At 45.5% G+C, this 25,548-nt stretch overlaps 1 protein-coding gene across 2 annotated transcripts in view; it reads left to right on the top strand.

Moving 5' to 3' along the window:
- Positions 1–2,026: 2,026 nt before the first annotated feature.
- ZHX2 (zinc fingers and homeoboxes 2) overlaps positions 2,027–25,548 on the top strand; it is a 73,975-nt gene continuing 50,453 nt past the window's right edge. The window contains exon 1 of one of the 2 annotated variants that reach the window (XM_014870128.2): positions 2,027–2,103. The gene's annotated coding sequence lies outside the window, so the exon portion shown is untranslated. The remainder of the gene's footprint in view (positions 2,104–25,548) is intronic. The other variant, XM_088178905.1, reaches the window with a different exon arrangement.

The following is a 25,548-nucleotide window of genomic DNA, read 5'->3' on the forward strand; positions in this document are numbered from 1 at the left end:
AGGCTTGTCTCTTTTTCTAGATCATAGAAAAGGAATTTAAGACAGTAAAAAAAGTGTATCCTGGGGGAAAATCTTTGTGTCCTAAAATAACTTTTTTTTTGCACCCGAGTATTCAAAAATCGGAAACATTTTCAAGGCTGGAGAGCTACTGAAGAGTTAAACAAAATACATACAGTAATATTAAAAAGAGAAAGAAATTTCCATCAAAAATATCAAAACCACCAACAGCATTCGGGATGGTCACCAGAGCTTGATGAGCATCAGCAAGCTTTAAGGGACGTCTTAAAGCAGAGATGCCCAAGCTTGTCCCTGCCTAACAGCTTCCATCTGGAAAGCAAAGTTAGCAGGAATCTCGGGGCTGGTGGCAGCGAGGAAGGAATCCATCCTGTTATCAAATACTTACAGAGAGTGACTATACTCAGTCAGGCAGTCAAAAACACGCCTACTCAGATAAGGGTATCCCTGCAAAGAAATCTCTTGACACTGCTTTGACATATTTACGTTCTTCTGCGATTATTCAGTTGCAGTAACTCAGAGCTCCTTGTCTGACACTCAAACACGAGCCAGTCCCCGGTCCCCAGCCCTACACGGGGAAGGGAAGCAAAGCGATGTCCAGCGAAGTTACTCAGCTGGGTTAAAGGATGCAGCCCCGCTGGTGTCATGGGGCAGGGTGAGAGCCGAAGCAAGCCGAGATTTAAAGCCTGTAGAGCACAAAGTATGCAATTAAAAGATTAATCTAATGAGATCTAATCAAAGATAGCACATCTAGATAGCACATCCCTGAAGTTACGGTGAGATTATGCTACTCTTAAGTCCTATTAGCCTGGACTTGTTGGAAGATCTGCTATCTAGTAGCAAGATACAATCGGTAAATTATTTCTTTTAATTAATTCATTGAAGTAAACAGAAAATAGCCTGAGTCCTATCTGTCTAAATCTTTTTGGAAGAAAGGCAGAGAGTTCAACGCATTTTTAAATTGGAGAAAGAATTCCTGCGTTGCAGCAGAGTAGCAGAGATTGCGGTAGCATCCCTTGGAAATACACACCACCTTCTTCAACAAAAAAACCACCGCCTGAAGCCCACCCAAAACACTGTGGCTTGGAAAACCTGTATCACAAGCCGAAGATGAAGTGCCTCCCACCTCCCCAGGTAATCTGCCCCTTTCGGAGGGGCAGTCTCACGAACCGCACAGCCCTATCCAAACCCCCCGGATCCCGTCGCCGTGCCCACAGCGGGGGTCAGCCCCCGCCGCCTCTACAGCAGGGATGCGATGCAGAGATGCTGGTCCCGTCCCCACGTCCTAGAACGAGGGTGCAGCCGCTGCCATCCCCACACAGGGAGGTCCAGCCCACGGGATACTGGTCCGAGGGTCCTCACTCCCAGCCCCTCTACAAAGGGTCCATATCCCCCTCGGCGTCGCCACCGCTCGCACCGCCCGGGGCCGGGGAGAGGGGTCCCCCGGTGCGAGCCCCGGCTCCACCTGGACGATCGGCAGGGTCCGCGTGGTTCCGCCCGTGGAGCGGGACGGGGACCGCGGCGGGGACCGGCGATGCCGCCGGCCGGGCCGGGCCGGGCAGGGGCCGGCGGTGTCACCACAGGGGCAGCGGAGCGCCCGGCGGAGCCCAGGCTCGGGGCAGGGGCAGGGGTCGGGCAGAACTGGTGGGGCTGAGCCGCGGGAGGCGAGGCTGGGCCGGGCGGGCGATGGGGGGGGCGCGGCCCCGCGCGCAACTTTCCGCCGCGCCGAGGGACCCCGGCGGCCGCGCCGGCGGTGGTATCGTATGCAAATACGCAGGCTGACGTCAGAGATCATGTGGGGTTTGGCGTAGATCCCCGCCGATCGAGGGCTCTTTTTTTTTTTTTCTCCCTTTTTTTTTTTCTTTCCTTTTTTTTTTTTCTCCCCCCCCCTTTTTTTTTTTTTTCGCGGCGGGGCCGGGCCGGTGCGTGCGCGCGTGGCGGGGCGCGCGTGTTCCCCGCGGGCCGGCGCGGCGGGGGCGGGGGGCGCGGGGTCCCGCGGCCGCGGGCGGCGCACGGAGCGGAGCGGCGCGGAGCGGAGCCCCGGTGCCGCTCCGCCCGGGACAGTCGGTGCCGCCGCCCTGGGCGCAGGTAGGAAACTTCCCAGGCGGGGCCCCTTCCCCCGGTGCGCGGCGCTCCCCAACCGCCCCCTCCCTGCGCACGGACGCTCGCCGGCGCTCCCGCCCCGACCGCTCGCACCCAACTTTTCCTCCTGCAAGAAACTGTCCGGTTCCCTGGACTTCGGCGGGGGCCGGGAGGTGGGGGGGAGGGCGGGGGAGACCGCCGGGGCTGGGAGCCGGGAGGGTTGTTCGGGGTGGGCTTATAATTATTTTAGCTACATTTTTCATTTTTGGCCGTGCAGCCTCTCTCCCCTCGCCCCTTTCCCGCTCCCCGCTGCCTCCCGATCGCAAGTTTGTGTGAAGGGGGAAAAGCAGGAGGGGTGGGGGGGGGGGAAACATGTCTACGTTTGTCTATGTCGACATCAGCAACACAAAATATGGCGTCCGCTTTCGACAGGGCGTTACGTAGAGGCGAGCAGGGGATTTTGTCAGCGCGGTCCCTGACGAGGAGCCGCGGGCTCCCGGGCCGGGGGGGCAGAGCCGCCCCGGGGCGCGGGAGGGGCCCGGCGCCGCCGCCGCGCGTGGCTCCGCGCCCGCGGCCGCACTTGGCAGCGGTTTCTTCTGGTTTAATTTTTGATTTTTTTTTTTTTTTTCCCTTTCTCCTGCCCTCCCTCCCCCGTTTGGCAGCCCCCCTCCCATCCGTGACGCCGTGGTCGTGGCGCGGGGCTCGCTGCCGGTAACTGCGGGGAGCGGCGAGGCGGAGCGGCGGCACCGAGCCGGGACCGCGGCGGGGCAGAGCCGGGCGCCCCGCTCCATCCCTCCTCCACCCTCGGTGAAAGGCTCTGCCCTTCCCGTGGCATTTTATTTTCCCTGGAATGGGGAGATTTGGGAAAATTCGGGCTTTGGCAAGCTGCATCCAGTTCGTATTTTTTTTTAATGAGGGGTGACTTTCCCGTTTGTTTTAGCCGGTTTCCAAAGGCATCACAGAACCGTCTTCTTTTTTTCCCCCTTCTCTCTCTCCCTCTGGGACGAAGGCGACAGGGAAGGATACTGATTCCCCCGCCCCTCCGTTTCTGCTAGGAATATAATTTGGAAATGATACAGCGATGTACCTGTCTGACTTTGGGGTATCCGTATACCCAGCTCTTTGCTGAGCACTTTTGTTCGTTCAGAGCCTGGGAATTCCTCCTGAGGGAGATGGGGAGGCGGGGCATGGCTCTGATTTTCTCCCCCCTTGGCTGCCCAAGCAGCTCTGCGATGGCGGCTCCCCGTCCTTTCTTGGGGCAGGTGCTCCTGTAAACTTGCGAGGGTCCTTGGCGTGCAGGGGAACGCAGCAAAAGTTTTGGATTGGAAGGTGGAGAGCGAAAGGGGAGGAAACATCCAAAGAAGTAGGAATGGGAGTGAAGTGGAGGACTCTTGGCTGGGTGGGAAGGGGACCTGGTGGCCAGGATTGCTGGGCATCAGCAGCTCCTGCCCGCCGGATCCCGCGGCAGCAGCGCGGGGAGCAGCGGGTCAGAGTGGAGAGTGAGCGTACATTGCCTTGAGAGTGTCTGACAGCACAGGGCATCTGCTGCAGCTATAGCAGGGTCACAGCACAAGCCTGTCAATGAAGTGCCTTTTATTTCTAAACTACCCATTAAACTTTATGCGGGGTTTTTCCCTCCTGGCCGGGGCTGGGTCGTGGAGGCACGGATATAACTAGAGGAGATCTGATGTCTCTAGCAGAAACCTCATGCGTGCAGCCTTACTGGGAAATGGCACGTGAATTAAGAGTGGTGTGTGCTGCCGTGGATTTATTAGACCAGTAGATGAGCAATATTATTGTTTAAGAGGTATCTGTGACCAGAGTGCTTTGCCAGCGTAATGTATCTCTGTAGCAGTGAAGCCTTTCTAATGTAGATGTAGCTTCAGTATGTTGTATGAACTCAGCAGCTCTTTGAAACAGAACTGCAAGTCGATTTTTGAATCAGGGAAAGCAAGGTACTGGCCAGCAACTGAGAAGAATATATATGCTAAGAATTGGCTGGTCCTTACTTTATTTTGCCCCCGTATGCATGTTTATCTCCCCAGGCTTCTACAGAACTCAGTGGCCAAGAGCTCTCCCGTGGTGTGTGTCTTCTCTTGTATCCGTGGTAAACTCAGTGCCAGAAAGCATGGATGGGTGTTCATAGCTCAGTCGTCAGCCCAAAGACCTTGTGATTACTCACCTATGTAAAATGACATTTTTCCTGCCTGTTCACCCCAAGAGTTCAGCAGAGTTTTGTCACACAGGACACTTCTTGCTGTCAGTGTTTGAAAGTACAACACTCCTTCCAGTCGCTTTCTCTCAAAATTCCACTTGTTTTTTTCGTTTTTATTCTAGTTACAATCAGCAATTTCTAGTCAGTATCTGTAAAATTAATAATCCATTATATGAAAAACTCAAGTTTGTAGTGTCACGTTTGTGTTTTTCCTTGTGGGGAGGGGAAAGTTCTATTGTGTTTTTACTAAAAAAGTCAAAAAAAGCCAACATTAAATACAGTAAGGTTACTGGCTTCTTTTTGCATTTTCAAACCAGTTTCAAACTGCTCCAGGCTGGAATGAGAACACAGCAGGTTTTGCTCATCCTCCGAAAAGACAAAGATTTTAATGCCAGACATGACATCACTGTATTTGCATGTGTGACATCTTCAGGTTGTATTTCTTTTTGTTTTGCCCTAACTTGGCTGATCCTCAGAAATACTGTTTGGAGTCTCTTCTGGTTGGGATTTTTCAATCCCATGTCTAAATTATTTTTCTTTGTGTCTGCTTAAGGAATGGAAACATCCACTGAAAATAAATCGAAATAGTTTTTTAATTAGAATTTGTTCAGAAACATGCAGTGTCACACCTGAATTCCCTGGGATTTCAGCGTGGCTGTCAGGTAAAGCTGCATTTACATTTTGCGTGGAGTGTAATTGTAGTTTGACTTTCTTTCAAGTGTGAGGGTAATTCAGCAAATGTATTCTTTCCCTAAAAGTTACTGCACATCTACATGATCGTATTTGTTCATACTGAAAGTAAGTAATAAATAAAAGTTGGCACTAAAATAATCTATGAAGGTTTTAACTTAAAGCCATTAAGATAATTGCTGGTCTTCTGTCAAGGTGTGTTTACATGTCTCACATCAGCTGGAACTAATATTTATGGTTAGTTTTATTTTATCAACTCTTCAAAAATAGATCTGAAGTTTGCGGGATGTAATGATACAGTTCAGTCTCAGTTTTTTTCTGAAAAGCTGAAAGAGCTGTTGATTTCCAGAATTATTCAAATTTATTGTCATATGGGATAATATTTGAGAGTTTGGTTTGTGAAGGTGAGCAAAATAGAAATACAATAAATCGGGTGCTTGGCAGATGAAGGAAAGAGTGTTCAATTCCAGCCTTGCCTTCCAAAGACAGTTCAGAAATCACCAAGCCAGCCCTCTCCCCAAAACTGCCATGCCTTTGCAAGGCAGAAGGGTTGTTTGGTTGGTTGTTTTTAAAAATTAGTGTTTGGAGTTGTTGTAAAAATGTTGTGAGCTTCAAAGTAAGACAATGCATTTGGCAAGCTTTTTTCAGAACTGTGGGACCCCACACCGGTTTCTAAAGTGAAAACTGAATTTTCCATAAGCTGAGTTTATGTAGAATGACCAGTATTGTGAGTCTGCTGGTGAAACTGAGGGAGAGGTGTGAAATGATTTTGTGGATTTATCACTGCAGAGGGCTCAGATGGCTTGGTTTTGTTAGTGAGCAGAGAGAGGACACAGGCAAGGAGAGAAGGTTTAGGTATTGGCAGCTAGGATGGGACTTTTTTAAAGTCATCCGGGGAGATGCTGATAGCTGAGGAGATGGATTATGTTGCAACATCTCCTGGAATTCATGGATGAGCCTGCAGTGGGCAGTGCCCCGAGTGGGACTGGCAGTGGGAAGGCTGATGTCAGTGTTTGACAGAGGGGAGTGTTTGTCATCTGCAGGGGTGACAGGGGAGGAAGGGCTGGGAAACAAATGGGGAAGAAGGTGATCTGGAGCACCTGCATGGTTAGAAATTGTACATCAGGAGTGGAGAGGGTGAGCTTGCAGCGAGTTTTGCCAGCCCTTTGCAAATTGGCTGGGGGCATGGGCACATGCTGGGTGCTGAAAGCAGGGCAGGGCAGGCATTTCAGCTTTGCTCTGAGAACAAGCCTCCCCAACAACATCTGCAGTTTATATCTTTTCCAGGTTGTTGTCCAGTGGGGACCTGATCTAGAAAACTGGAGCCTGCTGACCACTTGCTTGCGTCTCAAGCTATTACAGGCTTATTGGGAGGAATTTGCACATCTCCACAACTCCCACCCACAGAGAATACAGGTTAAACAGTACCATAGTCCAGGCTCAGCCTTGGATTCAGTTTCTGTCTGCATGGTTCAAAAGCTGTGAAATCCTGTAGGTCTCTTTCTCATGCTGCCTTTGCCTGGCATTGCCCAGCCTGAAGGTTGAAAGGGATCTTTAAATTTTTTCCCGATGTCCAATCTAAACCTACACTTTTTCAGTTGAAAACCATTGCTCCTTGTCCCATCACTACAGGCTTTGGTAAAAAGTGAGACTGTGTATGTTTCATATCTCATTAGGCAGGGTACCAAGTGCTTTGGTCTGGGCAGCATCCACAGGCACATCAAGAACTTTCTCCTTGGTGTAGGTTTATCATCCCAATCCTGTTTTAGTACGTGACATTGGCAATAAGGGCCCTTTGCTGGTGTAACAGCCCTTTTTGCTCATGGGTTTTGCCAGCACAGCTGCTTCAGTGCCATGTCCTGCCCTGGGCTGATCCAACACATGGTAAGCGTTGGTGGTACAGACCTGATGTGAGATGTGCCCATGCAGACATACATGCCTGCTGTCATGTGCTTGTTCAGCTCTTGGTGTCTGCACATCAGCCCTCTGCTCTGGGGAGCCTTTGTTACTGCTGGAGTTAAGCCCCAGTTAAGTGCAGCCCCTCCTGCAGGTACAGGCAGTGAAGGCTCTGGATCACAGGAATGGGCACAGCCTGGCAAATGCAAATGGCTCTGTGCAAGTCACAGAGTTCCCTCAAGACCAGTATTATCTGCTCACAGTGTATTTCAGTTCACCTGGTAAACTTCCACAGCCTGAAATTCATCTTCTTTCCTGGAAGAATGCTGCAAGATGAAAAGCAAAGCTACTTGCCTTGTGTTACTCCACTTAGCAAACCCTTAGCTTTGGCTTTGCAGAGAAACAGCCCTCTGCTTCTGTCCCTCCCTTCATAAGTGAGATGTAGAGATACAACTCTTTAGTGTTAGCTTTTAACCTGTAGCATTTTGATGCTGTGATTTTCAGTGTGGTCCTAGTTGGCACTGGTGGAGAGGACGATTCATTTCATGTGAGCAGTGGGTTGGATGGGATGGGAACATCTTGCACTGCTTTTCGTTTATTTATTGAGCCTATTAGAGGCCCGAAATCTTGGGTTTTCCTTCTAATTTCCCCCCTTTCTTCCTGTCCTGACCTTTTTTCCACTCTTAAATACCAAATATTTTTTTAAAATTGCAACCTCAAATTACCTGTTTATTTTGGCTTCTCTTTTGTAGTTGATTGTATGTTGTTCCCACAATTTTTAATAAGCGTTAAAGCTGCATATTTCATTCACTGGAGCTTAAAACAAACAAACAGAAAACTCCAACCAACAAACAAATGGAGAGAGATTTTCTTGTTTATTTTGAGTCAGTGACCATAACTTAGGAAGCCTCAGATTCAGTGTTACTTAACCTCTTGTCCAGTTTAACGAGTGGAGGAAGAAGTCCTGTGAGCAAAACTGTATAGGGAAAAATGTGGTTCCTTTCTTTTTAAGCAGAATCTTGTTATTTGTAGTTTGTTTGGGTTTTTTTAAATACCACCCAAAAAAGCAGGTTCTGAGCTGCTGCTGAATGCACTCTCAAAGGGATTGAATGAAATACCAGTATGTCTCAAGGACTCTGGGCCCCTTCTGTTGCCTCTGATGGATGTATTCCCTCTTCTCACTCTAAGTTTTGGACATTTATTTTTTACATCTCTCAAACTAATTTCATGCTTGTTATTTTCACTTACTTTATTTTGCACTTCACTTAGATAGAAAAAGTGGGAAAATACTTGTTTTTTTTCTTAAATCCTACTAGCAGGACGAAAGTCCAAGAGGATACAGGTTGGAAGCAGTTAAGTTTGGAGGGTTTCATAGTGTGCTGGTGGCCTGGGAAGTGGTGCAGGGAGGGTTTTGCCTCCTCTCATGCCAGTGGAAGCCAGTATGAAGCAGACAGCGGCAGCATCTCCAAGCTTTGCTGCCGTGCTGGCAGAGCACTGCTGATTCACTTTCACACAAAATGAAGGAAAGTCCTGATGGTTCTGGCCTCAAGTGTTTCTGGGGATATTCCTTCCCCGCCCTTCTTCCTACCACCCACCTCAAAAGCAAATATGTCTTGTTCTGGGGTTTTTGGGGTTTTTTTTTCAGCATCCTCTTGAGCACAAACTGTCAGGCACCACAGGGAGTTTTTCCTTGTCTTTTGTCTCTCCAGAAACTGATTTATTTAAATGATATGCTGGGAGCACACTGCTGTTAAAGGCTTTGGTGCTTGTTGTTTTCCGGGCTTTGGTACAGCTTTCTTGAAAATTGTGGAAGACAGGGTTATCCCAAAGAATCCTAGTTTCCCGGAAGCTGTTTTTTTCTGCATTTTTCCAAAGAGATTCCCCTTCCTGGTGTTCTGTGAAGAGTGTTGTTTATTTCCATGTGATTGAAAGGCAAGGAAGTTGTTTGAGTGCTCAGCTCCCTCCCAGGGAGAGCACTTGGCTGCCTGGCTGAAAGTCCACATGACTGTCACTGCTCCCACCCATGGGACCAGTACACCAGTGCCCTCCTTTTGCTCAGCCAAAGGTAGTTACAGAGTCCTTTTATCACCATCAAGTGATACTCAGTACCAGGAGTCATGACCTTGCAGTTTCAGATTTTTGGGATCTGTTTCTCATGTCTCAGGGCTTTGCATCCTTTTTTTTTTTTTTTTTTTTTTTTTTTGAGAGACAGTAGCCCTTTTACCTGGGCTTTAACCTAAGGCACAGGTCTTCCCAGTCTGTGCTCAGGTACAGGTATCTTGCCAGGAAGCTACCAGCTCCACTGTGGTCTGGTATTCTTCAGCACAAGAAAGGAATTTGTTCTACATGTGTTTTAAAACAATTGGAGTGACAAGATGGAATGATGTGTTTGGAGGGAACTGTTTTCTTAACTGCTTTTAAACTGGTATCTCTTTAGAGCATACTCACAATTTCACTATTGCTAAAATAGTTTTCACAGGATGCCCCTCCTCTGTGTATCTGTTTGCATTTGCATCTTGTCTGTGTGCCTTGGTGATAGGGTGAGGTGGTTTGGGAAATAATGCTCAAGGCAAACACAAGTTTCAAGATCCACACTTAATCAGATAAAGGAAAAAAAATCTTAGCTCTCTGAAAGATTTTTCTTTCAATCCTAACTATACTTGAAGTGCCTTAGATTCTGTTTGTTTGTTATCCTGGATCTTAGCCTTATCAGCCTTACTTTTATGTGTTTACCCTCTGTATGATGGTCCAGGAGAGCGTGCAAACACTCAGTATGTGTCCAAGTCAGGAGAGGAGTGTCACAATATATTATTTATGCTGAAAAGAGCTTGTACATAGGGAATGATCTTAGCTCCAGCCCCGTCTCTTCCCCAGCAGCAAATCAGAGCACTGAGCTGGTGGATTTAAAGTTAATCTCCTGAAATCTGAACTCTTTTTTTCATTGCTCTGTTCTTGCCTCTTGGTGAGCAGTGAATGGTCTTATTCTCACCACAAAGTGCTCAAGGGGAGTCCTTTCAGCCTCAGGGTCCACCACCCTAGGGTGCAAGGGGCAGGCAGGCACCAGACATCCTTTGTCAGCTGGCTCCTGTTCCTTGCTGAGCCCTCTGCAACTCTCCCACAGAAATTCTGGGGGACTTAAATATATGGTTCTTTTAAATTAAAAAAGGAAAAAAGTACACAAATCTCTGTCTGCATCCTGTGTCCAGTTTAGGAGGAAGATAATTGTTGAGCACATGGTTTGCACTTTTAATTTCTTTATGGTATCTTCTTCCTTCACCTCTTCCCCTACAGTCTGTTCCCACCCTGACATTTTTTTGGAGGGCTCCATCCACATCCCAACAAAGAGATTGTTGTGGCAGGGTGCTCACAGGACAAAGAGAACACCTTTCCATCTGCAGACAAAGCTCATTGTGGTGCTTGATGGAGAGAGGGATCTGCTTTGAAATGTGCTATTGAATGGGAGGCACTCCCAGAAGAGTGTGCAAGGTACTTTGCAAGGTATTTAACACAAGCTGCATCCCAAAATTGGTGGTGATGTCAATGGTATGCAGTACTGTATGGCAAAGGATTTGTGGCTGTTTGCAGGCTGCTTTACTTACAGATGGTGGCAGACAGCAAGAGGGATGGGAATTATCTCCTGGGCTCTGCCATGCTTTTAGCTTTTAGATATGTTGTGTGGAGTGGTGTGAGTTGTAGTTTGATGCATTTTAAATGGTGTATTTGCACAGGAAACCCGAATTCATACCTAAGTTTCCTCTCTGTATTGATTTCTGCAGCCAAGGTTGGAATTTGATCATATTTTTCAGTTATCTGCCTTGCACTCAAGGCATCCTTTCCTATTTGCCTCTCACTGGCACAAGCAGTAGGACCACTTCCACTGGTTCATGTCTTCATCTAACATGCTTTAGTTATTTTATTTTATTCTTTAATCTACCTGTATTTTGTTCATCCCTATGTAGATAGGGGTTTTGTTTGTTCCTTTTCTCTGGTCCTGATCCTTTTACTGAGTGGAGGCTGCTACTGAGTGATGCAAGGTCACTGCTTGGCTTGTGTATCCAGGCCCTGCTGTAGCATCTCCCAGATGAGTTCCATGCTGAGCTTCTGGCACAGATTGGCCGAGGGACCCTTCTCCTGTTCAAATTCGTGATTGCCGGTCTGCAAAGCAGTGGAAAAGGACTGTGATTTGCAACCCTTTATTACTGGTCTTTGCAGCCTACAGATACTCATTTTGGAACACACATCAGCTTCTGTTGTGGCCACTTGGCTTGTTTGGGGTTGCAGCTTGATAAATTTTTGGCTAGTATGTGAATGGCCCATGTCCCTTTGCTGTCTTGTAAAATCGGTAAAAAATAAGTTCTCAAAGGGTTGGAAACAGAAAAGGTAACACACTCTTAGCATTAAAAGTTTTGCAGTGTAGCTGGAGAAGGTAAAATGTCAAGTTTTTTTTTCCTTCTTTTTTAAATGAAACAGCTAATAGGAAGTTGATTAAGAAACATTTGAGGTTGGGTAGGTTTGTTTTGGTCATTGAAGATTTTTTTTTACTTGTCTGCTGTTTTCAAATATTTGTTCTTAAGTTATGTAAAATATATGGTGTGAGAGTGAGGAACACCCCAACACACATCTGGATTTGGCAGGGTTCTTCCTATGTGACATTTCATTCTTAATATGATTTAAATTAGTTCAAGGTATTAAAGTCTTTAAAGCAATGTTTGTGATGGCTTTAAGACACTCCCCACTTAAAGCATGAAGGAGCATTACATGCTATGGATTTTAAAAAGAGGCAGTGTACATTCATTGCTAATTATATACTTTATTATTAAGTCTGAGTAGTAATTTTTTATTCCAGAACATGTTTGGCAAGTGATAGTTTTTAATAAACTTACAGAATAACATAATTACTTGGATTTTAACTTAATACCTTTGTTTTACGTCTTAGCACACTAAGGATCTACCAAGGTCGCCTTTGATCTGCGTTGACAGCAGCAGGCAGAATCATGTTTGAAGGTGAAAAAAGTCAAGGACTAGTTTTGTTAAAAACGAGAGGATTATCCCAGGAGGTGCTGTAGGAGGCTCCTTGCTTAGGTGAGAGTGGGGTGTTGATGGGGATATTTTTTGTCTCTTCAGTGAGAATCTTCAGATAGATTAGGAGAATCATAGTTAGTTATTTAACAAAGGGTCCAGTGATGCAGTTGCCTTTGACTCCTGCACTACTAAAACATCTCTGGCTTGGAGGGTGGAATTAAGACTCAGACTTTGAGATTAAGCATTGCTTTTCCTTTTTCTCTTCCCTTTGAATGCAAGGCTCTTGAATGCCAGTCCTGAATGGCTGGAACAGATGAACTTTTGCACTCTGTGCTAAGGACACTTACATAAAAGGGAGATACTCAGATTGCATCCAAATCCCACTCAGTGTCTGTGGGAGGAGGTGGATCTGTGCTGTCCCTATACATCTGGGGGTCTCTCTGCTACCAATCCTTGCTTTTTGTGCAGACCCCTATTAGAAAACCACAGAAAAGGCTTAATCTGTGACAAGCCAGATGTGATGTGAGCTGAAATCCAGGAGACTGATTATTCCTGGGGCCAGCAGGACTGACTCAAACTGCTTTTAGCATGTTTGGTCTGTGGTGTTGAATTCCTGCTTGCACTGGGTCACACTAACCACTGCAGAACACAAGTAGTGGGGGTCTCTCCACAGCTTATGTTTCCATTAGACCAATAGGAAGTTGCTGTGCTAGGATTGATAAACCCACATACATGTGAATGTGGAGGAAGACAGAAGCAAACCTCACAAATCCTTTAAAAAACAGTGATACTGGCAGGGATAAAACAAAGGAAATTGAGTTTGGCAGCGTCCAAACTTTTACCCAATTCTTCTTGCTGTGCCCTTTTGTTTTGCCCCTGCCTGGGCTGCAGGGCTGCAGTTGCACCCAGCAGCCTGGCCAGTGGTGTCCTTCCTTGGTAAAGTTCCTGGCAAGTGGAGTTGCCAAAATGTGAATTCTTGTCTGCAAGGTGCTTTCCTGTTTGCAAGCATACAGTCAAGGGATGTCAGTTCAGATATATAAAACAGTAAGTAGAGCAAAAATACCTTTTCACCAAAGTCCTCACTGCATCTGAGGCTGAAATCACAGAAACTGTTCTTTGAAGTTGGCTGTCCAGTTGTATTGGGAATTTGGCCTTCAAAGGGCAGCTTTGAACCAACAGTTGGGACCTTTAAAAGACCCCAACCCTCACTCTTTTTATTGGCATTTTTACATATGTGTGGCTGTGGGGTGCATGCACACACCTGTGCATAGGCATTGCATGGTCCTGTCTGATTGTTTGGAACATTAGTCTTGTATTTAAGACACAGCACTGAGGCCTTTGCCAGTCCCACAGATGTGCCCAGAGCAGCAGGACAGTTGGTTCAGATCACTTCCAGCTGCCTCCATTCCTGCTGGGTGACAGCAGTGGGGCAGGGGCTTGTGTGTGGTTCTGCTGGAAGTCCTGTGATCAGCTTCTGGGTCTTGCTGTGATGGGGAGAATTTGATAGAAGGATCAAGCCATTCCTTCACATTTTCACATTGTAGTGAATGGGCAAATGTTACTGTTCTCATTTTGCCTTTACCTCTGAGATCACCAGCAGCTGCTTCATTAACTATTAATGGCCTGCTCATTAATGCTGTAAAAGGCTAGGACCAGTCTTGCAAATTTTCTGGACTCTTCCCCTGAAATATTTATGATTTGCTCACTGTGCAAAAGGGCAGGAGCAACAGCAGAGAACATGCCTCCAAGTTTTGTTGAGCTTTATTAAAAAGCTCATGAATATGAAGAACCTGGCAGTTTCTTCCTGTTCTTTGGCTTTCTGAGCTAGTGCTGCACATCTGTCTCTAGGGGTCGAGTGGGTTGGTGGTTTGCTGAAGCATCGGTGACAGAGTCTTGGATGCTTTATTGATGATCTCTGGTTCCTGTAGTGCTTTTCTGTGCATCCTCCTCTACAAGCACTAAGGTGTAATTGACACCTCCATGAAAGGTTTTATTACTCTTGTTCAGGTGGGGAAACTGAGGTACAAAAGTTGAAGATTTTGCCTGGAGCCAAGTAGTAGAAAGCCAGCAGAGGATGGAAATGTTTTGCCCAAAACTAATGTAATGATCCTTTAATTGCAGTCTGGTTAGTGTGAAAGAGGGGGGACGCTCACTAAGCCTCATCTGAAGCCATTGCTACAAGTCATTCCTGTCCCATTCCAAACACAGCTCCTACATGACCACAGAGATGAGCAGTGAGTAGTGCTTTCCCTGGGAAGGAGCCAGTTGTTTTAGTTCTCTCTGGTCCAAGAAACAGCAGGGAAGCTATTTTACCCCTCCATCCAGATTTTGGAGATAAAACTGTGCTCATTGCCTAAGTCTACCAGCAATAAAGAGTCTGTCCACTGAATCCCAACTGCAGCTCAGCTGGTGGTGCACCAGACAGATAAAAATCTCTGTTTCTTTCCCACAGCCATCTGCAGAGCAAACACTGATGTAAATACATGTGAGATGCATTTTTTGGTAAAGTAGAGAGATATATTTTAAAGAGAACAGGTATGACTCCAGGAATGAGGACCACTTTGTACAGTGTTTAATATCTCTCCTATATGCAGCTGTCCTTCAGCATAAAAAAGGTCCTCTGTGTCTGGAAGATGCAGGATGTGTCAGGAATGACCAGCCTTTAATACTCTTTGAGCTTCTGGGGTTGAAGGTAGTGCTGAAGTGGAGCCAGGTGGCAAAAAAAAATCATATCAGAGCATTCTCTGGTACAACTTCCTGATTATTTCAAAGCCCTTCAATGAAACAATGTTTAATGTTTATTTCACACTATGGCAAGGTGAATGTGGTAGACACAACTTTGTGGTCATGCTGTGCCCTGTATGATTTCAGGAGGTGCTGGTGGGATTCCCTTGTCACGCTGATCTCCAGGAATATTCCAGCAGAACACTGAATGCTATCTGGTTTTGCCCTCAAAACTAGCATAAGTGTCTCTGGGGAAGACTTCTGGGATTCTACTGCTACAAGAATAACATCCACATCTTAAGCTACTTTTGTGACTCTATTGAGGCAATTCCTCCAAAAGCTGGAAAATGGGTAGATGCAAGAATTGAGTCCCTGACTGTTGGCTGGTGCAGCTCTTCTAGAGATAGCTGCAGTGGAGGCTGCAGAGCAGAACATAGGTGTTTTTTAATTACCAGTGGGTGCCATTACCTCTCCTTTTGTAGAGCTGCTCCCTTCCTCGACCAAGGTACACCTCTCGGCACAGGCACAAAGTTCCACCTAAGTTTTGAAGCCTTTTCCTCACCTTTTCCTTGGTATTTAGGAGGAGTCTGCCATCCAAAACAGACACCATTCCTCCTATTCTCAGTTTGAGGCTGAATCACAGGTGAGAGATGTTGTAAAATCTCTTCCTGAGGAGAGGGAAGATCAGTGTAATTCAAAATGTTGGAGGGCCATGTCTTGCCACTGCCAAAGGCATTAATTATCAAGTATCAATTATGTGAAAAAACATAGTGATAATTAACACTTCCAATAAGTAGAAACTTAATGTATCCTACGAAATAACTGAGGAGTTCTCAGTAAAAACAACAACTTTCAGTTCTTGGTATCATAACATGAACTAAAACAGTGGCCGGCAGCAGAGAAATTCCAGCTGTATCTCCTGCCTGCTGCTCAGCTGTGAGCTGTGTTTCCAAGGAGAAAGCATGTATTTGCAGTCGGGCAAATTCCTGATTTCAACACTTTCGAACTGAGAACTGGACTGTGCTTTAGAAGATACCACAAATCATAATTAATTTCCTTTTTTTGGCAATGTAGTTATGTCAAGATAAAAATGATTGTTCAGATTTGTAAAAAGCAGTTTCTAAAGCCTAGCCTTTGAAGTGATGTCTTGGCATCTAAGTGATCCATGGGATCACTTATATTCCACTAGGAATTCGTTGGGACTTGTGGGTCTCTAGCATTTTTGGCAGAAACCAGTTGTTGATTAGCTGTATCTGTGTTTGCCTGTGTCCTCAGGGACAATACACAGGGTTGGAAGTGTTAAAGTTTTCATGTGTGTTTGGATTGGTGGGTACTCCAGCCAGCAACTACTTTGGGTCATAGTAAATTCTGAGACAGGAGAATGTTATCCAAGCCTAAAATTAAGACACAAAAGGGAAAAAAACCAGTTCATGGGCAGAAACAAGGAACAGGTCAGCCAGCCAAATTAAATGGCTCCTGGTTGAGTCTGTGGTAAGGCTGTCCTGGGAAACCTGCTAAACCTTTTCAGAAGAGTTTAACCTCCTTTGAGATGTGTTAGTTCCACATTTTTTCCAGTGATGCTGTTTATGCATTGTGCTTCCTTGGCTTAAAGACTGCAAATTGGCCTTTTCACTGCCCTGCTTGTATAGGTGGGTCCTTCTGCACTAACCTGATCTGACGGGGCCCAAAACAGCACTTATCTAGAATTTGTGTATCAATGAAAACTGTCCTGTTGGGGAGTTTATTAAACTATTTATTTCATGGCATCAGCATCTTGCCTCTTACTTGTCAGCATCTGATGGTCCCCACCTCCAGTGGCCTGAGCAGCTCTGTGTGGCAAGGCACAAAGGCGGGATTTTTTATTACCACACAGGCTGTAGTGTGTGCTGGGAAGTTAGTTCAGGCTTCTGCTGAAAATAGCTCGGGGTTGAGCCATGCCTACACTCCAGACTGCTGCCAGCAGAGCTGTCCTGGCCAAGTGTGGAGAGGTGTGATTCTGAGAGAGTGTGTGCTCACAGTGAGAGTGTGATTCTGAGTGAGAGTGTGCTCACAGTGAGGGTGTGCTCACAGTGTGTGTGTGCTCACAGTGAGTGTGTGCTCACAGTGAGTGTGAGCTCACAGTGAGGGTGTGCTCACAGTGAGGGTGTGCTCACAGTGTGTGCTCACAGTGAGGGTGTGCTCACAGTGAGTGTGTGCTCACAGTGTGTGCTCACAGTGAGGGTGTGCTCACAGTGAGTGTGTGCTCACAGTGAGTGTGAGCTCACAGTGAGGGTGTGCTCACAGTGAGGGTGTGCTCACACTGAGTGTGAGCTCACAGTGAGGGTGTGCTCACACTGAGGGTGTGCTCACAGTGTGTGCTCACAGTGAGGGTGTTCTCACAGTGAGGGTGTGCTCACAGTGTGTGCTCACAGTGAGGGTGTTCTCACAGTGAGGGTGTTCTCACAGTGTGTTCTCAGGGTGAGGGTGTGCAGGCACAGCCCTGGGGCACATCGTGCCTGTGCTGGGGATGCTGTGCTGCCCTTGCTGCCCCGTGCCAGGGGCTCGGTACTCGCTGGGCTCCTGTGCCCCTGCCGCTGTAGCCCTGTCCCTTGTGCAGCGTTTTATGAGGTAGCACAGGTGCTGCTCTGCTGCTGCAGTACTTCTGGGAAGTTAGTTCCTGTAAATTTTTAAAAGTGTGTTTACTTTCCTAAGTAAAACAGAGGTGAGAGATGCATTTTAATGTTCCGTGTTGTGTCTCAGCCACCTTCTTTGCAGGGTGGTTCCAGTGCTCCTGCTGCACTCTGGAGCAGGGCACTGTTATTCTAGCTGTGTGCCATCTAGTGCTGGATAATGTTGCGAGATCCAAAAATAAAAGGTGGAAAAATATGCAGACAGAGGAACCAAGGCACAGCTTACCTCCTGGGCAGAGCAACTCCCTTCCTGTGTCCTAGCACCCTCTTTTGAGACCCCTTGAGTTTCAAAAGATGGATACTGTTGTATTTTTACTACCTACTATGTCTTTCCACATCAACTTTTAAACCTTGGCTCCCTTCACGAGATTATGTTGTTAGACTGCTAGTATAGGTCCTTTGATGAAACACTGCTCTTCCTCCCCAGCATTTTAGAGTTAGACAGTTCTTTGCTCAAAAAGAATGCGTCAGGGTTATTCCAAGCCTCCCTGGAGAAGCAGAGGAGAAAGTGGTTTATTGGTACTTACTTGATCTCATATTTCTTAAAATACAAGCACCTTGTATCCTCTTGGCTATTTACCATACCAGTATTTGTGATACAGAAAAGTTTTGTTACAATAATTAAGTTAAGAAGCTCTGGGGAGTAAAAATGGTTCACACAAGCTCAGGCAGGGAATTAAAACCTCTCCCATAGCCTAGCTGGAGCCATACCCTTCTGCCCTCTCCTTTTCCTCTGGTGCACCCATGTCTCCCTGGGGAGTTGCTGCCTGAGTGGCTCAGCTTTTCAGTACAGTACAGGACCACTGATTTCCAAACAATTCCTTAAGGATGTGCCAGCTAAGACAACATCAAACCTGCAAGTCTCTTATTTATCTGTTTGCTTGTACGTTGCAAGTCACGTACTGCTTTTAGCAAAACTAGTGCAATCATTCGATCTGTTGAAATTGCCTGATTAAGTCATCAGATAAGAAAAAAGTCTACTGAGATGTGATTATCAACAAGAAGTCGTCAAGATGGCCAACCTGGCCTCTTTTAGGAATGTGGGCTCTGTCTTGGAACCAATACGTGGTAAGACTGTGATTTTGGCTTGGTTTTCTCCCAAAATGAGTATGGGAGTGTCTCATCCTTTGTAACAGTCTTGACCCCTCCCCGCCGCCCCCCCCCCCCCAAGTGAAACTTGGCATTTTTCTTCTTGCAAAGGGGACTCAGAAAATTATTTTGCTGGAGCAGGTATTCCATTAAAGATGCAGATGTTCTATGGAGAAGAAGAGCTTGAAATGTTAACTGCTCTCCATCAAGTTTCATATATATACATATGTATGTATGTGTCTGTGTGTGTGTATGTACCAGTTCCCTTAATAGCCATGGAAAGCAGGGATGTCCAATTTCCAGGAGCATAAAGCTCTCCCATTTAGCCTGTTCCAACAGATAATAGGAGGTGTGACCTCAGTATCATTTTCTTAATTACATCAGCATTTTTGTTACCCTCTTCCACACACTCCCTGAAGCCACAAAATCACATTTACTGTAGGAATTCACACTGGTGTCCCAATGTTTAAAACCAACATTTGCTATTTCTATGTGTTTCTTGGAGGTGTTTTGGGTTTTTTGGAAGCAAGATGCTAAAGACAAATAAACACGTCAATAACCAAAGCATTTGAATGACTGTGCAGTCATTATAACTGATATCAGGGCAAAGGAATGCAAACTGGCCAGTCTGTGGCTTCATGCCTTTAGCTCCTGTCCCTCTGTTTTGTTTTTAATTTTGAGCACAGGAAGGGGCCAGTATGTGACCATATGCTTACAAAATGCTGGTTACACGTCTTCCAAACACTGTTGTCATAGTAATGATATGACATGTATATGTCACATTTTGTCACGCTGTGAATGTACCTGTGTAACTCCAAACCTTACTGTGTTTCCTTCTCGTTTTTTCATCACCAGTAATAACAATTGCTTCCAAGGAACTTAATGCATCTGTTCCAAATTGGAAATGTGATTTCACTTCAGTCTATGCCAGTGGGAATTTCATACCCTGGGAAATGTGCAAGGGTATTGCAGGGAAAATGTTAAGCATGTCCTTAAGCATCATTGATGTTGATTAAGTTAAGTCTGCTTTAAAACCTTTGAAGCTATTGCCTCTTTCTAAGCATTGGTCTTACTGGGTGGTTCTGAACGAAGGACAATTGCTCTCCCCTTCCACGGCCCTAAAGATGGAATTGAACCTGGAGGGAAGAAATAGCAGAAGTTGATGCTGATACTACTATGAAGATTACCTTAGTCATACCTTTTCATTTTCCAAAGATAAGATTTTTTTCATCATGATCTAAAGATGCCTTCAATTTTCAAATGTTGGGAGTGTTTTGTTTTTTTCTTTTGTAATTTGTTTTCCTTTATTTTTCTTGTCCTGTAATCTTCTTTGCAAGTTAAACAAGGTTTTGAAGTTAAAACTACTTTGAGGCAGTGATATCTAGGCCAAAGAGGTTCACAGCTCTTTGGTGTGAGTGAGTTCTTGTGATTTTTGTGGGGGGGAAGTCTTGTGATGAGAACGTGGAGGAGCAGGGCCAAGGTCCAGATTTGATTTCTGTGGCTTTTCCCCTGTGAGCCTTTGGCAAATGAGAGATGAATGCAGGCTCCATATAACCATCTTTAAAATAGATATCCCTTGGGGAGAGTATGGATTAATTAACATTTCAGAGATGCTTTGAGTTCTTTGGTATGTGTTGCAGAAATGCAGAAAGGGTTTTTTCTTGATAGACACAGGCTGTCTAAAGGACAGGTTTTAAGGATGTTGGTTTACCTCCTCAGTGCTCTTTTTTTCAAATGGAAAACTATTTAACTTCTTTTGTATGTATCAGTATGGTGTTTTACTGCCAATTTAAGCCAAATAAAATATGCAGTGTCTGGACCAAGATTGGATTTCATACCTTCACATCATGAGAGCTCATGCTGATAATTTGCCAGTAGCCTCAGGTCTTTGATAGTAATTTGTCAGATGCTATACTGAACCTAATTTGCATCTGTATTTACATAAATGCTTTAATTAAAATTATATGCACCAACTTGAGATAGATGAACAGCACTACCTGTTGTTTGTTTACATTCCCTGACAATAAAACCCTGCCTTCACTGCTGCTTGCTGATTGTATGACTTGACAAGGCTATTTGAGGCGTGGACTAGAAACTTGACAGGTCTCTAGTTAAACTTTGCTGCAAACTGAGGAGCAACAGGAAGCTTTCAGGACAAAATTCTGCCTTTATTTTAGCAGCAGAGAAGATCTGAGCAATTTGATTCAAGGAGTCAAATTCAGTCCATATCCAGTCCTAAAGTTCTAGCTTTAGGATAGTTTTGTGCAGTCAGAATTTATATTTCCCTTCACACAATGTCTGCTTTGTCACACATCCAAAATGTGAACCTCCACCAAGGAAAGTAAAAAATCTTTTTAAATACAGCCTCCATGAAGAATAAAATTTTTGAGCGCTGTTCATCTTTCAATAGAGCACTACAGAGCTTCCTGAAGGGCAGAGTGCTCTAAGGGATTTTGGGGTCCTGGTTGTTTCAGTGGGACATGTGAGAGCATATGGCTGAGTTTGGACGAAGGCAGTGAGGACTGTGGATGTGTTTTTTGCTTAGACCACACATTTCATCTGGAAAACACAGCCATATAAATACAGACTAAATCCAAACTGTGCCGTTTGCCTTTGGAAGTGGACGATGTTCCAGTTGATGCTGCTGTGCTGCTTCCTAGTTATTTAGAAGTTGTCATAATGTTGCAAACAACAAATGGGAAAGTATGACTGATTCCACAGACTGCTGTGAAGATCCATGAAGGACAGGCTGAAGAGAGCTGTAACTACCCTGCCTGGATTTGGAGGGTTGCTGAGCTTTGTTTAAAGGTGTTTACTTAATTTGCTTTATAGGAGACTCTTTAGAGCCAATGTTTCCCTCACTGAGAGGTTGTGTACATGCAGAGGATTGGACTAAGATCCATTTTAACTGTAATTAATACATAATTAAAGGTCCTTTCCAACCCAAACTATTCTATGATTCTGTGTAAATTTGAGCATTACCAGTACTTTTCTCTGGTGACCTCTGACTATTATTTCCTGTAGTTATTTCTGAATCTCATTTCAGACAGACCATTTAGGTTCAGCATATTTGTGCATTAACATTCATCCATTAACCTGTTTGCCTGATAGTCCTGTTCAAGATGCTGAACTGTCCCCCTGTGGGACATGTGGCCAAAAGCTGTTTACTGACTTCCATGTGAAAGAGCAGAGGAACAAAAGCACCTACATTTGTGGCAAAGTGGCCTAAATATTTAAATTAGGAGGTGTTAGCTGGCTAGATTGCACGCAATGTTGTGGGGTGAGTGTCAGTGCAGAGGGATGGTGTGGAGGGAAGCTGGAGCCCACCCTCCTCCCAGGCTCCCAGGGGCATTGGAGTGGCACAGCCCTGAGCCTGGCACAGGAATGGCAGCCAGCAGTGATGGCCAGGGGGATACCCTGCAGGTGATACCTGCCAGGTATACCCTGCCAGGGTATACTGTGCCAGGGCACCGTCTGCCAGGGCTGGGGTCTGCTGGCTATCATAACCAGGCAGCACTTTGCACTGCTGGGATGTGGTGGGCTCAATCGAGTAATGGGTGCAACAAAGCCAGATTTGCAACCTTGCCTTAATTTAAACTGACATGAGTAAATCCAAACTATTAGTATTGCTTTGCTTCATCCATAATAAGAGGATGAAAACACCATATTAAATTCATTTTGGCATAAGGGTGCTCTGATACTTGAGAGGAAGGTGGGGAAGTTAGGGGAAGGAAGCAGCCCTTGTTCCTCTGTTGTGAGAGAGGAGGGGAAGGTACCAGCTGGTTACTGAGTCTGGCTTTTATCAGTCACTGGGTGGATGTAGGGCCCGGCAGCACTCGGCACCTCTCACTAATGAAGGTTTTTCAATGTCAGGCAGGCACATGAATGAGAGGCCCTGGGATGTGGCACACAGGGGAAAACCCTTCCCCCAGGGAAAGCGTCCTGTTGGGAAGGGATGTTTGTTTTAAAGTCTGCTCTGCAGCTGTCTCCTCTGACATTTCGGAGATCCATTGGCCAGCTGTCCCAGCTCAGCCCTCCACTTTCCCCTCAGACATCTCTGCTGCATCTCCCAGCAAGGGATAAAGCAGGATGGTGGCTGGTTGTCAGGAGCCCTGGAAAAGTGTGGATTACAACCCGACTTTAACACTGAAACAGCTGCTGATTTGAATTTGGAGTGACATATAAGATGTGGGTACCTCTGCTCCTGCCACTTCGGTACTTCAGGCTTTCCCAAGGGGAGCTTTAGGTGTGTTGTGAGGTGGGAGAGCAAGGAAGGGGGTCCAGCAAGCAGCCTTGCGTTTGGAGAAGGTTTCTTTCATAAACTGTCATGTCTGTTTGATTTTGAAAGTCTGCACTAATGCTGCCAAGTCTAAGTGAGTGCTGTAAGCCAGCCTTTAATCAGCCTGTGTGTATTTTAAGAATTGTGCCGACTGTTCCTGCCTCAGAGATACCTGGAGATTTGGTCGAGAGAAGCCTGTCCTAGTTTCTCGAGGTAGCCAGCAAGGCGTGCTCATTTCCCAATTTAACATGAGCCTCCTCAGTCTTATTTTTCAAAGCATTTTCTTTGAAAGATTACAAAGCTCCAAGCAACCAGTTAATGCATGGGGGAAGAGAGAAGACATGGTGTAACAGAGCGATAATTCCTGCAATTAGAAGTATATTAATAACTGCACTTGGTCCATGGATGGAGTACAGCAGTGTGGGGTTCTGGAAGCAGGGCCATCCTTGGGCAAAGGAGCCTCTAGTCCTGCTGTAGAGAGGGCAGCTCTCTTGTCTGCAGCTCTTCGGTTCTGGATGTGCAATGCTGGAGGCAGAATCCAGCAGCCTCGTGCAAGATTGGCAAGGTTCCTAAACAAGACAAGGCTTAATGGGGTAAAATCATGGCAAGAAAGCGTTGGGGTTAAATCATTTGCATATCAGAAATCAGTTAGGCTGGGGGTTTTGTTTGTGTCACACAGTGGATGTGATGGAAATGATTACTCATCTTTCCATCCAAGCTCTCCAGACTGGGAAAAATGAATATAAAAAGATTGATGGATCTGTCCAGACAACCCTCTGGATCTTGAGCAAGCCAGACAAGTGTCCCAGAGCCAGGGAATAAATGCTCATCTTAGTCAGACCCCTCTTGAGCTCTGACTTGGAAGTGCACAGGCTGTCTTCCCACGTGTCTTCCCAGATCCCTGTGAAACAAGGTTTTGTCAAAGCAGGCACTCAACTTCCAGCAGAAGCACATTTGATAATCAGGCTCTTGGACAATGTGGTGGTGTTCCCAGCATCACACCACCATCAAAATATGCAAAAAGCATCTCGCAGAAGTAAAAGCATTTCATTCTGGAAAAACACTTGAGAGACAGTTCATTAGCTCTTTATTTTCACCAACCTAATTGGAATTCCCAACTACTTTATTTACTTTTTCTGCTGTCATCTGAAGTTGTAAGTAAATTTTCTGATTTGTCCATACTATGAACTGTCACCTGTTGGTAGGAATCCTCTGAGAAGGGTCCTTTCTCCATCTATCATGTGTGTGTACAGATGAAGTTGATACAAGATCTTCAGGATGTCTGCAGTAAGTCATCTCATCCTAATACAGGACATCACCTGAGGCCATTTCTTACTTATTTCTATTTCAGAGCACCTCAAGACACACACTGGTTGATGAAACAACATAAAGCAAAGCTGGAGGCTGTGCCAAATAGTTCATAACCATGGAGGAAAACTTGGCAGACGAGCAGAGAAAGGAAGGGAGGAATTAATGCTAAAACATGTGTCTGAGTGGTTTTGATGTTAGCTTTCTTAGATGTTGTCAGCTGTTGTTAAGTTTTGTACACCTAACAGCAAAGATGGTATTAATGAAAACAGACACAGTATGGGAAAAGGGCATTTACTGAATTTAGAAGTTGATCCAGATGCCCTTTCACTGTTAGATTTTATTATAAAAAAAATCTACCTTTTTGATTTGGAGTCACCCAACAAAACCAGTCCTTGGCTCAGATGGATGTTTGACTTAAGTTCTGATGTTCTCTTTTTCTTCTTTTTAAACTAAAAAAACCCTTAACTTTAAAAAATGATACAGTATTTGCAGAATCAATAGAAAAGCTGACCCAGATAAAAGTGCGCAAAAATTGGTTTCATGCCCTAGAACTTTTCCTGCATGCTTTTTGATGCAATGTATCTGAACCTTCAAAAAGGAGGTAACATACAGTGATCTCAGTAGCTTTGAAGAATTGTTCTGGAAGAATAACAAGGAGTGCTGGAGAAAGGGGTGTGCACTTGTCTGCTTTTCTCCCCCTCATTAAATATATCATGAGACAGAAGAAATTTAATGTCCTATTGTTGGTTATGCAGAAGGATAAGATAAATTTTGTATGAAATCTGATTTTTTCTGATTTTTTAAAGGTGAAAGTGCATTTCTCCTGAACAGTCTTCACAGCAGGATGTGAATTGCACTTTATCTCCTTAGAGTGGCAAAGGTCTATCCAAGTAGTAGCAGGATTCTCTCTCAGAAATGTAATTACATCCTCGATCCTGAATGGAGTAGAAAGATGTAAAAAATATCTGGTGCTCCAGATGTATTCCAGTAGAATCATGGAATCATAGAATGGTTTGGGTTGGAATTATCATCTCGTCCCAACTCCCCTGCCATGGGCAGGGACAGCTCCCACTAGACCAGGCTGCTCAGAGCCTTGTCCAACCTGACCTTAAACGCTTCGCAGGATGGGGCATCCACAGCTTCTCTGAGCAACCTGTGACAGTGTCTCAACACCCTCACAGAAAAGAATTTCTTCATAATATCTAATCTAAACCTATTCTCCTTCAATCTGAACCCATTCTCCCTTGTCCTGGCACTGCATGCCCTTGTAAATATTCTTGACCCATCTTTCCTGTAAGTTCTCTTCAGGTACTAGAAGGCTGCAATTAGGTCACCCTGAAGCCTTCTCTTCTCGAGGCTGAACAATCCCAATTCTTTCATCCTTTCCTCATAGGGGAGGTGCCCTATCCTTCTAATCATCTTTGTGACATCCTCTGGACTCACTCCAACAGGTTGATGACCTTCCTGTGTCGAGGACCCCAGAGCTGGACACAGCACTGCAGGTGGGGTCTCACCAGAGCAGAGTAGAATGGCAGAATCACTCCCCTCAACCTGCT

The sequence above is a fragment of the Sturnus vulgaris genome, chromosome 1 (assembly GCF_052056855.1).
Source record: "Sturnus vulgaris isolate bStuVul1 chromosome 1, bStuVul1.hap1, whole genome shotgun sequence".
In the NCBI taxonomy this organism is placed as follows: Eukaryota; Metazoa; Chordata; class Aves; order Passeriformes; family Sturnidae; genus Sturnus; species Sturnus vulgaris.